Source organism: Eleutherodactylus coqui, chromosome 2 (assembly GCF_035609145.1).
Source record: "Eleutherodactylus coqui strain aEleCoq1 chromosome 2, aEleCoq1.hap1, whole genome shotgun sequence".
Lineage (NCBI taxonomy): Eukaryota > Metazoa > Chordata > Amphibia > Anura > Eleutherodactylidae > Eleutherodactylus > Eleutherodactylus coqui.
In genome coordinates this window covers 307598343-307605842 of record NC_089838.1, presented here as the reverse complement: position 1 = coordinate 307605842, position 7500 = coordinate 307598343, and the positions used below count along the sequence as shown (strand labels likewise).

The window sequence follows — 7500 nt, the reverse complement described above, 5'->3', positions numbered from 1 at the left end:
CCATATGGTCTAGCGGTTAGGATTCCTGGTTCTCACCCAGGCGGCCCGGGTTCGACTCCCGGTATGGGAATGAGCATTTTCCTAAGCTTGCAACTACATCGAAAGACCCTCTGAATTAAGATAGCGCTCAAAAAGTTCATAAAAGTATCATTCAGGCTTGCCGTCTACAAGAGCACCTTTGCTTTTTCATCAAGAATGCCGTGACCCGGATTCGAACCGGGGTTGCTGCGGCCACAACGCAGAGTACTAACCACTATACGATCACGGCGACATTCACGAGCCAGGTAGGAGTCGAACCTACAATCTTCTGATCCGTAGTCAGACGCGTTATCCATTGCGCCACTGGCCCTGTGTGAGAGGTTGCCACTAATCATGCTCCCCATTTTGGACTTTTGCTACGCTCGCAGCCATATTCAAAGACCTCAACACGGTTGCTTTTAGCCCCTAGCCAAAACCCTTCTGCCTTGTTTGCTACCTTTCCATATTATCCAGTATCGTTTCGGTATTGAATGGCAAAGAGCAGTGCCTATCCAGTTAAGGCGGAGGGAAAAAACAAGGATAGATCCATGCCCCGTGTGAGGATCGAACTCACGACCTTCAGATTATGAGACTGACGCGCTACCTACTGCGCTAACGAGGCATCTTGCGTGTGATTGGTTGTTGCCGTCCAGAGATAAGATGGAATTCTGTAAGCACAAAACTTCTTTTTTTTTTTTTTAATATGTACATGTATATATCTACATATATTGGAAAGTTTAAAGCAAGCTGTGAAAGCAACTTTTCCCATATGGTCTAGCGGTTAGGATTTCTGGTTTTCACCCAGGCGGCCCGGGTTCGACTCCCGGTATGGGAATGAGTGTTTTGCTAAGCTTGTGCCTGCATTCAAAGGCCTGCACCTTTCTTGCAGAATTAAGCGGCTTAGTTTGCAGATGCTCTTGGCAGCCAAAAATGCTGCGCTAACGAGGCCACTTGCAAGTGGTTGTTGATGCCATCCATGCTTAAAAATGAGTTTTCAAATCATGAAACTGATTTTTTTTCTACTTATTACTGAAAAAGGGTCTCAGTGGTTCCCATATGGTCTAGCGGTTAGGATTCCTGGTTCTCACCCAGGCGGCCCGGGTTCGACTCCCGGTATGGGAATGAGCATTTTCCTAAGCTTGCAACTACATCGAAAGACCCTCTGAATTAAGATAGCGCTCAAAAAGTTCATAAAAGTATCATTCAGGCTTGCCGTCTACAAGAGCACCTTTGCTTTTTCATCAAGAATGCTGTGACCCGGATTCGCTGCGGCCACAACGCAGAGTACTAACCACTATACGATCACGGCGACATTCACGAGCCAGGTAGGAGTCGAACCTACAATCTTCTGATCCGTAGTCAGACGCGTTATCCATTGCGCCACTGGCCCTGTGTGAGAGGTTGCCACTAATCATGCTCCCCATTTTGGACTTTTGCTACGCTCGCAGCCATATTCAAAGACCTCAACACGGTTGCTTTTAGCCCCTAGCCAAAACCCTTCTGCCTTGTTTGCTACCTTTCCATATTATCCAGTATCGTTTCGGTATTGAATGGCAAAGAGCAGTGCCTATCCAGTTAAGGCGGAGGGAAAAAACAAGGATAGATCCATGCCCCGTGTGAGGATCGAACTCACGACCTTCAGATTATGAGACTGACGCGCTACCTACTGCGCTAACGAGGCATCTTGCGTGTGATTGGTTGTTGCCGTCCAGAGATAAGATGGAATTCTGTAAGCACAAAACTTCTTTTTTTTTTTTTTTTTAATATGTACATGTATATATCTACATATATTGGAAAGTTTAAAGCAAGCTGTGAAAGCAACTTTTCCCATATGGTCTAGCGGTTAGGATTCCTGGTTTTCACCCAGGCGGCCCGGGTTCGACTCCCGGTATGGGAATCAGTGTTTTGCTAAGCTTGTGCCTGCATTCAAAGGCCTGCACCTTTCTTGCAGAATTAAGCGGCTTAGTTTGCAGATGCTCTTGGCAGCCAAAAATGCTGCGCTAACGAGGCCACTTGCAAGTGGTTGTTGATGCCATCCATGCTTAAAAATGAGTTTTCAAATCATGAAACTGATTTTTTTTCTACTTATTACTGAAAAAGGGTCTCAGCGGTTCCCATATGGTCTAGCGGTTAGGATTCCTGGTTCTCACCCAGGCGGCCCGGGTTCGACTCCCGGTATGGGAATGAGCATTTTCCTAAGCTTGCAACTACATCGAAAGACCCTCTGAATTAAGATAGCGCTCAAAAAGTTCATAAAAGTATCATTCAGGCTTGCCGTCTACAAGAGCACCTTTGCTTTTTCATCAAGAATGCCGTGACCCGGATTCGAACCGGGGTTGCTGCGGCCACAACGCAGAGTACTAACCACTATACGATCACGGCGACATTCACGAGCCAGGTAGGAGTCGAACCTACAATCTTCTGATCCGTAGTCAGACGCGTTATCCATTGCGCCACTGGCCCTGTGTGAGAGGTTGCCACTAATCATGCTCCCCATTTTGGACTTTTGCTACGCTCGCAGCCATATTCAAAGACCTCAACACGGTTGCTTTTAGCCCCTATCCAAAACCCTTCTGCCTTGTTTGCTACCTTTCCATATTATCCAGTATCGTTTCGGTATTGAATGGCAAAGAGCAGTGCCTATCCAGTTAAGGCGGAGGGAAAAAACAAGGATAGATCCATGCCCCGTGTGAGGATCGAACTCACGACCTTCAGATTATGAGACTGACGCGCTACCTACTGCGCTAACGAGGCATCTTGCGTGTGATTGGTTGTTGCCGTCCAGAGATAAGATGGAATTCTGTAAGCACAAAACTTCTTTTTTTTTTTTTTTTTTTTTTTTTTTTTTTTTAATATGTACATGTATATATCTACATATATTGGAAAGTTTAAAGCAAGCTGTTAAAGCAATTTTTCCCATATGGTCTAGCGGTTAGGATTCCTGGTTTTCACCCAGGCGGCCCGGGTTCGACTCCCGGTATGGGAATGAGCATTTTCCTAAGCTTGCAACTACATCGAAAGACCCTCTGAATTAAGATAGCGCTCAAAAAGTTCATAAAAGTATCATTCAGGCTTGCCGTCTACAAGAGCACCTTTGCTTTTTCATCAAGAATGCCGTGACCCGGATTCGAACCGGGGTTGCTGCGGCCACAACGCAGAGTACTAACCACTATACGATCACGGCGACATTCACGAGCCAGGTAGGAGTCGAACCTACAATCTTCTGATCCGTAGTCAGACGCGTTATCCATTGCGCCACTGGCCCTGTGTGAGAGGTTGCCACTAATCATGCTCCCCATTTTGGACTTTTGCTACGCTCGCAGCCATATTCAAAGACCTCAACACGGTTGCTTTTAGCCCCTAGCCAAAACCCTTCTGCCTTGTTTGCTACCTTTCCATATTATCCAGTATCGTTTCGGTATTGAATGGCAAAGAGCAGTGCCTATCCAGTTAAGGCGGAGGGAAAAAACAAGGATAGATCCATGCCCCGTGTGAGGATCGAACTCACGACCTTCAGATTATGAGACTGACGCGCTACCTACTGCGCTAACGAGGCATCTTGCGTGTGATTGGTTGTTGCCGTCCAGAGATAAGATGGAATTCTGTAAGCACAAAACTTCTTTTTTTTTTTTTTTTTTTTTTAATATGTACATGTATATATCTACATATATTGGAAAGTTTAAAGCAAGCTGTGAAAGCAACTTTTCCCATATGGTCTAGCGGTTAGGATTCCTGGTTTTCACCCAGGCGGCCCGGGTTCGACTCCCGGTATGGGAATGAGTGTTTTGCTAAGCTTGTGCCTGCATTCAAAGGCCTGCACCTTTCTTGCAGAATTAAGCGGCTTAGTTTGCAGATGCTCTTGGCAGCCAAAAATGCTGCGCTAACGAGGCCACTTGCAAGTGGTTGTTGATGCCATCCATGCTTAAAAATGAGTTTTCAAATCATGAAACTGATTTTTTTTCTACTTATTACTGAAAAAGGGTCTCAGTGGTTCCCATATGGTCTAGCGGTTAGGATTCCTGGTTCTCACCCAGGCGGCCCGGGTTCGACTCCCGGTATGGGAATGAGCATTTTCCTAAGCTTGCAACTACATCGAAAGACCCTCTGAATTAAGATAGCGCTCAAAAAGTTCATAAAAGTATCATTCAGGCTTGCCGTCTACAAGAGCACCTTTGCTTTTTCATCAAGAATGCCGTGACCCGGATTCGAACCGGGGTTGCTGCGGCCACAACGCAGAGTACTAACCACTATACGATCACGGCGACATTCACGAGCCAGGTAGGAGTCGAACCTACAATCTTCTGATCCGTAGTCAGACGCGTTATCCATTGCGCCACTGGCCCTGTGTGAGAGGTTGCCACTAATCATGCTCCCCATTTTGGACTTTTGCTACGCTCGCAGCCATATTCAAAGACCTCAACACGGTTGCTTTTAGCCCCTAGCCAAAACCCTTCTGCCTTGTTTGCTACCTTTCCATATTATCCAGTATCGTTTCGGTATTGAATGGCAAAGAGCAGTGCCTATCCAGTTAAGGCGGAGGGAAAAAACAAGGATAGATCCATGCCCCGTGTGAGGATCGAACTCACGACCTTCAGATTATGAGACTGACGCGCTACCTACTGCGCTAACGAGGCATCTTGCGTGTGATTGGTTGTTGCCGTCCAGAGATAAGATGGAATTCTGTAAGCACAAAACTTCTTTTTTTTTTTTTTTAATATGTACATGTATATATCTACATATATTGGAAAGTTTAAAGCAAGCTGTGAAAGCAACTTTTCCCATATGGTCTAGCGGTTAGGATTCCTGGTTTTCACCCAGGCGGCCTGGGTTCGACTCCCGGTATGGGAATGAGTGTTTTGCTAAGCTTGTGCCTGCATTCAAAGGCCTGCACCTTTCTTGCAGAATTAAGCGGCTTAGTTTGCAGATGCTCTTGGCAGCCAAAAATGCTGCGCTAACGAGGCCACTTGCAAGTGGTTGTTGATGCCATCCATGCTTAAAAATGAGTTTTCAAATCATGAAACTGATTTTTTTTCTACTTATTACTGAAAAAGGGTCTCAGCGGTTCCCATATGGTCTAGCGGTTAGGATTCCTGGTTCTCACCCAGGCGGCCCGGGTTCGACTCCCGGTATGGGAATGAGCATTTTCCTAAGCTTGCAACTACATCGAAAGACCCTCTGAATTAAGATAGCGCTCAAAAAGTTCATAAAAGTATCATTCAGGCTTGCCGTCTACAAGAGCACCTTTGCTTTTTCATCAAGAATGCCGTGACCCGGATTCGAACCGGGGTTGCTGCGGCCACAACGCAGAGTACTAACCACTATACGATCACGGCGACATTCACGAGCCAGGTAGGAGTCGAACCTACAATCTTCTGATCCGTAGTCAGACGCGTTATCCATTGCGCCACTGGCCCTGTGTGAGAGGTTGCCACTAATCATGCTCCCCATTTTGGACTTTTGCTACGCTCGCAGCCATATTCAAAGACCTCAACACGGTTGCTTTTAGCCCCTAGCCAAAACCCTTCTGCCTTGTTTGCTACCTTTCCATATTATCCAGTATCGTTTCGGTATTGAATGGCAAAGAGCAGTGCCTATCCAGTTAAGGCGGAGGGAAAAAACAAGGATAGATCCATGCCCCGTGTGAGGATCGAACTCACGACCTTCAGATTATGAGACTGACGCGCTACCTACTGCGCTAACGAGGCATCTTGCGTGTGATTGGTTGTTGCCGTCCAGAGATAAGATGGAATTCTGTAAGCACAAAACTTCTTTTTTTTTTTTTTTTTTTTTTTTTTTTTTAATATGTACATGTATATATCTACATATATTGGAAAGTTTAAAGCAAGCTGTGAAAGCAACTTTTCCCATATGGTCTAGCGGTTAGGATTCCTGGTTTTCACCCAGGCGGCCCGGGTTCGACTCCCGGTATGGGAATGAGCATTTTCCTAAGCTTGCAACTACATCGAAAGACCCTCTGAATTAAGATAGCGCTCAAAAAGTTCATAAAAGTATCATTCAGGCTTGCCGTCTACAAGAGCACCTTTGCTTTTTCATCAAGAATGCCGTGACCCGGATTCGAACCGGGGTTGCTGCGGCCACAACGCAGAGTACTAACCACTATACGATCACGGCGACATTCACGAGCCAGGTAGGAGTCGAACCTACAATCTTCTGATCCGTAGTCAGACGCGTTATCCATTGCGCCACTGGCCCTGTGTGAGAGGTTGCCACTAATCATGCTCCCCATTTTGGACTTTTGCTACGCTCGCAGCCATATTCAAAGACCTCAACACGGTTGCTTTTAGCCCCTAGCCAAAACCCTTCTGCCTTGTTTGCTACCTTTCCATATTATCCAGTATCGTTTCGGTATTGAATGGCAAAGAGCAGTGCCTATCCAGTTAGGGCGGAGGGAAAAAACAAGGATAGATCCATGCCCCGTGTGAGGATCGAACTCACGACCTTCAGATTATGAGACTGACGCGCTACCTACTGCGCTAACGAGGCATCTTGCATGTGATTGGTTGTTGCCGTCCAGAGATAAGATGGAATTCTGTAAGCACAAAACTTCTTTTTTTTTTTTTTTTTTTTTTAATATGTACATGTATATATCTACATATATTGGAAAGTTTAAAGCAAGCTGTGAAAGCAACTTTTCCCATATGGTCTAGCGGTTAGGATTCCTGGTTTTCACCCAGGCGGCCCGGGTTCGACTCCCGGTATGGGAATGAGTGTTTTGCTAAGCTTGTGCCTGCATTCAAAGGCCTGCACTTTTCTTGCAGAATTAAGCGGCTTAGTTTGCAGATGCTCTTGGCAGCCAAAAATGCTGCGCTAACGAGGCCACTTGCAAGTGGTTGTTGATGCCATCCATGCTTAAAAATGAGTTTTCACATCATGAAACTGATTTTTTTTCTACTTATTACTGAAAAAGGGTCTCAGCGGTTCCCATATGGTCTAGCGGTTAGGATTCCTGGTTCTCACCCAGGCGGCCCGGGTTCGACTCCCGGTATGGGAATGAGCATTTTCCTAAGCTTGCAACTACATCGAAAGACCCTCTGAATTAAGATAGCGCTCAAAAAGTTCATAAAAGTATCATTCAGGCTTGCCATCTACAAGAGCACCTTTGCTTTTTCATCCGTGACCCGGATTCGAACCGGGGTTGCTGCGGCCACAACGCAGAGTACTAACCACTATACGATCACGGCGACATTCACGAGCCAGGTAGGAGTCGAACCTACAATCTTCTGATCCGTAGTCAGACGCGTTATCCATTGCGCCACTGGCCCTGTGTGAGAGGTTGCCACTAATCATGCTCCCCATTTTGGACTTTTGCTACGCTCGCAGCCATATTCAAAGACCTCAACACGGTTGCTTTTAGCCCCTAGCCAAAACCCTTCTGCCTTGTTTGCTACCTTTCCATATTATCCAGTATCGTTTCGGTATTGAATGGCAAAGAGCAGTGCCTATCCAGTTAAGGCGGAGGGA

At 46.2% G+C, this 7500-nt stretch overlaps 33 non-coding genes across 33 annotated transcripts in view; 12 read left to right on the top strand and 21 right to left on the bottom strand.

Annotated features, from left to right (window-relative positions):
• TRNAE-CUC (transfer RNA glutamic acid (anticodon CUC)) overlaps positions 1 to 70 on the top strand; it is a 72-nt gene extending 2 nt beyond the window's left edge. Inside the window, exon 1 of the tRNA in view lies at positions 1 to 70. This exon is cut by the window's left edge and continues 2 nt beyond it. This is a non-coding gene — a tRNA (tRNA-Glu).
• Positions 71 to 196: 126 nt separating this feature from the next.
• TRNAH-GUG (transfer RNA histidin (anticodon GUG)) lies at positions 197 to 268 on the bottom strand. Its single transcript has one exon. It is a non-coding gene; the product is annotated as a tRNA-His (tRNA).
• Positions 269 to 276: 8 nt separating this feature from the next.
• Positions 277 to 349, bottom strand: TRNAR-ACG (transfer RNA arginine (anticodon ACG)). The gene has a single exon. It is a non-coding gene; the product is annotated as a tRNA-Arg (tRNA).
• Positions 350 to 567: 218 nt separating this feature from the next.
• Positions 568 to 640, bottom strand: TRNAM-CAU (transfer RNA methionine (anticodon CAU)). The gene has a single exon. It is a non-coding gene; the product is annotated as a tRNA-Met (tRNA).
• Positions 641 to 781: 141 nt separating this feature from the next.
• On the top strand, positions 782 to 853 carry TRNAE-UUC (transfer RNA glutamic acid (anticodon UUC)). Its single transcript has one exon. It is a non-coding gene; the product is annotated as a tRNA-Glu (tRNA).
• A 215-nt stretch (positions 854 to 1068) lies between these two features.
• On the top strand, positions 1069 to 1140 carry TRNAE-CUC (transfer RNA glutamic acid (anticodon CUC)). The gene has a single exon. It is a non-coding gene; the product is annotated as a tRNA-Glu (tRNA).
• Positions 1141 to 1335: 195 nt separating this feature from the next.
• Positions 1336 to 1408, bottom strand: TRNAR-ACG (transfer RNA arginine (anticodon ACG)). The gene has a single exon. It is a non-coding gene; the product is annotated as a tRNA-Arg (tRNA).
• A 218-nt stretch (positions 1409 to 1626) lies between these two features.
• On the bottom strand, positions 1627 to 1699 carry TRNAM-CAU (transfer RNA methionine (anticodon CAU)). The gene has a single exon. It is a non-coding gene; the product is annotated as a tRNA-Met (tRNA).
• Positions 1700 to 1843: 144 nt separating this feature from the next.
• On the top strand, positions 1844 to 1915 carry TRNAE-UUC (transfer RNA glutamic acid (anticodon UUC)). Its single transcript has one exon. It is a non-coding gene; the product is annotated as a tRNA-Glu (tRNA).
• Positions 1916 to 2130: 215 nt separating this feature from the next.
• TRNAE-CUC (transfer RNA glutamic acid (anticodon CUC)) lies at positions 2131 to 2202 on the top strand. Its single transcript has one exon. It is a non-coding gene; the product is annotated as a tRNA-Glu (tRNA).
• Positions 2203 to 2328: 126 nt separating this feature from the next.
• On the bottom strand, positions 2329 to 2400 carry TRNAH-GUG (transfer RNA histidin (anticodon GUG)). The gene has a single exon. It is a non-coding gene; the product is annotated as a tRNA-His (tRNA).
• Positions 2401 to 2408: 8 nt separating this feature from the next.
• Positions 2409 to 2481, bottom strand: TRNAR-ACG (transfer RNA arginine (anticodon ACG)). Its single transcript has one exon. It is a non-coding gene; the product is annotated as a tRNA-Arg (tRNA).
• A 218-nt stretch (positions 2482 to 2699) lies between these two features.
• Positions 2700 to 2772, bottom strand: TRNAM-CAU (transfer RNA methionine (anticodon CAU)). Its single transcript has one exon. It is a non-coding gene; the product is annotated as a tRNA-Met (tRNA).
• A 160-nt stretch (positions 2773 to 2932) lies between these two features.
• On the top strand, positions 2933 to 3004 carry TRNAE-UUC (transfer RNA glutamic acid (anticodon UUC)). Its single transcript has one exon. It is a non-coding gene; the product is annotated as a tRNA-Glu (tRNA).
• Positions 3005 to 3130: 126 nt separating this feature from the next.
• Positions 3131 to 3202, bottom strand: TRNAH-GUG (transfer RNA histidin (anticodon GUG)). The gene has a single exon. It is a non-coding gene; the product is annotated as a tRNA-His (tRNA).
• Positions 3203 to 3210: 8 nt separating this feature from the next.
• On the bottom strand, positions 3211 to 3283 carry TRNAR-ACG (transfer RNA arginine (anticodon ACG)). The gene has a single exon. It is a non-coding gene; the product is annotated as a tRNA-Arg (tRNA).
• Positions 3284 to 3501: 218 nt separating this feature from the next.
• Positions 3502 to 3574, bottom strand: TRNAM-CAU (transfer RNA methionine (anticodon CAU)). Its single transcript has one exon. It is a non-coding gene; the product is annotated as a tRNA-Met (tRNA).
• Positions 3575 to 3723: 149 nt separating this feature from the next.
• On the top strand, positions 3724 to 3795 carry TRNAE-UUC (transfer RNA glutamic acid (anticodon UUC)). Its single transcript has one exon. It is a non-coding gene; the product is annotated as a tRNA-Glu (tRNA).
• Positions 3796 to 4010: 215 nt separating this feature from the next.
• TRNAE-CUC (transfer RNA glutamic acid (anticodon CUC)) lies at positions 4011 to 4082 on the top strand. The gene has a single exon. It is a non-coding gene; the product is annotated as a tRNA-Glu (tRNA).
• A 126-nt stretch (positions 4083 to 4208) lies between these two features.
• On the bottom strand, positions 4209 to 4280 carry TRNAH-GUG (transfer RNA histidin (anticodon GUG)). The gene has a single exon. It is a non-coding gene; the product is annotated as a tRNA-His (tRNA).
• An 8-nt stretch (positions 4281 to 4288) lies between these two features.
• On the bottom strand, positions 4289 to 4361 carry TRNAR-ACG (transfer RNA arginine (anticodon ACG)). Its single transcript has one exon. It is a non-coding gene; the product is annotated as a tRNA-Arg (tRNA).
• Positions 4362 to 4579: 218 nt separating this feature from the next.
• Positions 4580 to 4652, bottom strand: TRNAM-CAU (transfer RNA methionine (anticodon CAU)). The gene has a single exon. It is a non-coding gene; the product is annotated as a tRNA-Met (tRNA).
• Positions 4653 to 5081: 429 nt separating this feature from the next.
• TRNAE-CUC (transfer RNA glutamic acid (anticodon CUC)) lies at positions 5082 to 5153 on the top strand. Its single transcript has one exon. It is a non-coding gene; the product is annotated as a tRNA-Glu (tRNA).
• A 126-nt stretch (positions 5154 to 5279) lies between these two features.
• TRNAH-GUG (transfer RNA histidin (anticodon GUG)) lies at positions 5280 to 5351 on the bottom strand. The gene has a single exon. It is a non-coding gene; the product is annotated as a tRNA-His (tRNA).
• Positions 5352 to 5359: 8 nt separating this feature from the next.
• TRNAR-ACG (transfer RNA arginine (anticodon ACG)) lies at positions 5360 to 5432 on the bottom strand. The gene has a single exon. It is a non-coding gene; the product is annotated as a tRNA-Arg (tRNA).
• Positions 5433 to 5650: 218 nt separating this feature from the next.
• On the bottom strand, positions 5651 to 5723 carry TRNAM-CAU (transfer RNA methionine (anticodon CAU)). The gene has a single exon. It is a non-coding gene; the product is annotated as a tRNA-Met (tRNA).
• Positions 5724 to 5880: 157 nt separating this feature from the next.
• TRNAE-UUC (transfer RNA glutamic acid (anticodon UUC)) lies at positions 5881 to 5952 on the top strand. The gene has a single exon. It is a non-coding gene; the product is annotated as a tRNA-Glu (tRNA).
• Positions 5953 to 6078: 126 nt separating this feature from the next.
• On the bottom strand, positions 6079 to 6150 carry TRNAH-GUG (transfer RNA histidin (anticodon GUG)). The gene has a single exon. It is a non-coding gene; the product is annotated as a tRNA-His (tRNA).
• An 8-nt stretch (positions 6151 to 6158) lies between these two features.
• Positions 6159 to 6231, bottom strand: TRNAR-ACG (transfer RNA arginine (anticodon ACG)). Its single transcript has one exon. It is a non-coding gene; the product is annotated as a tRNA-Arg (tRNA).
• Positions 6232 to 6449: 218 nt separating this feature from the next.
• On the bottom strand, positions 6450 to 6522 carry TRNAM-CAU (transfer RNA methionine (anticodon CAU)). The gene has a single exon. It is a non-coding gene; the product is annotated as a tRNA-Met (tRNA).
• A 149-nt stretch (positions 6523 to 6671) lies between these two features.
• TRNAE-UUC (transfer RNA glutamic acid (anticodon UUC)) lies at positions 6672 to 6743 on the top strand. The gene has a single exon. It is a non-coding gene; the product is annotated as a tRNA-Glu (tRNA).
• A 215-nt stretch (positions 6744 to 6958) lies between these two features.
• Positions 6959 to 7030, top strand: TRNAE-CUC (transfer RNA glutamic acid (anticodon CUC)). Its single transcript has one exon. It is a non-coding gene; the product is annotated as a tRNA-Glu (tRNA).
• A 198-nt stretch (positions 7031 to 7228) lies between these two features.
• TRNAR-ACG (transfer RNA arginine (anticodon ACG)) lies at positions 7229 to 7301 on the bottom strand. The gene has a single exon. It is a non-coding gene; the product is annotated as a tRNA-Arg (tRNA).
• Positions 7302 to 7500: the final 199 nt, after the last annotated feature.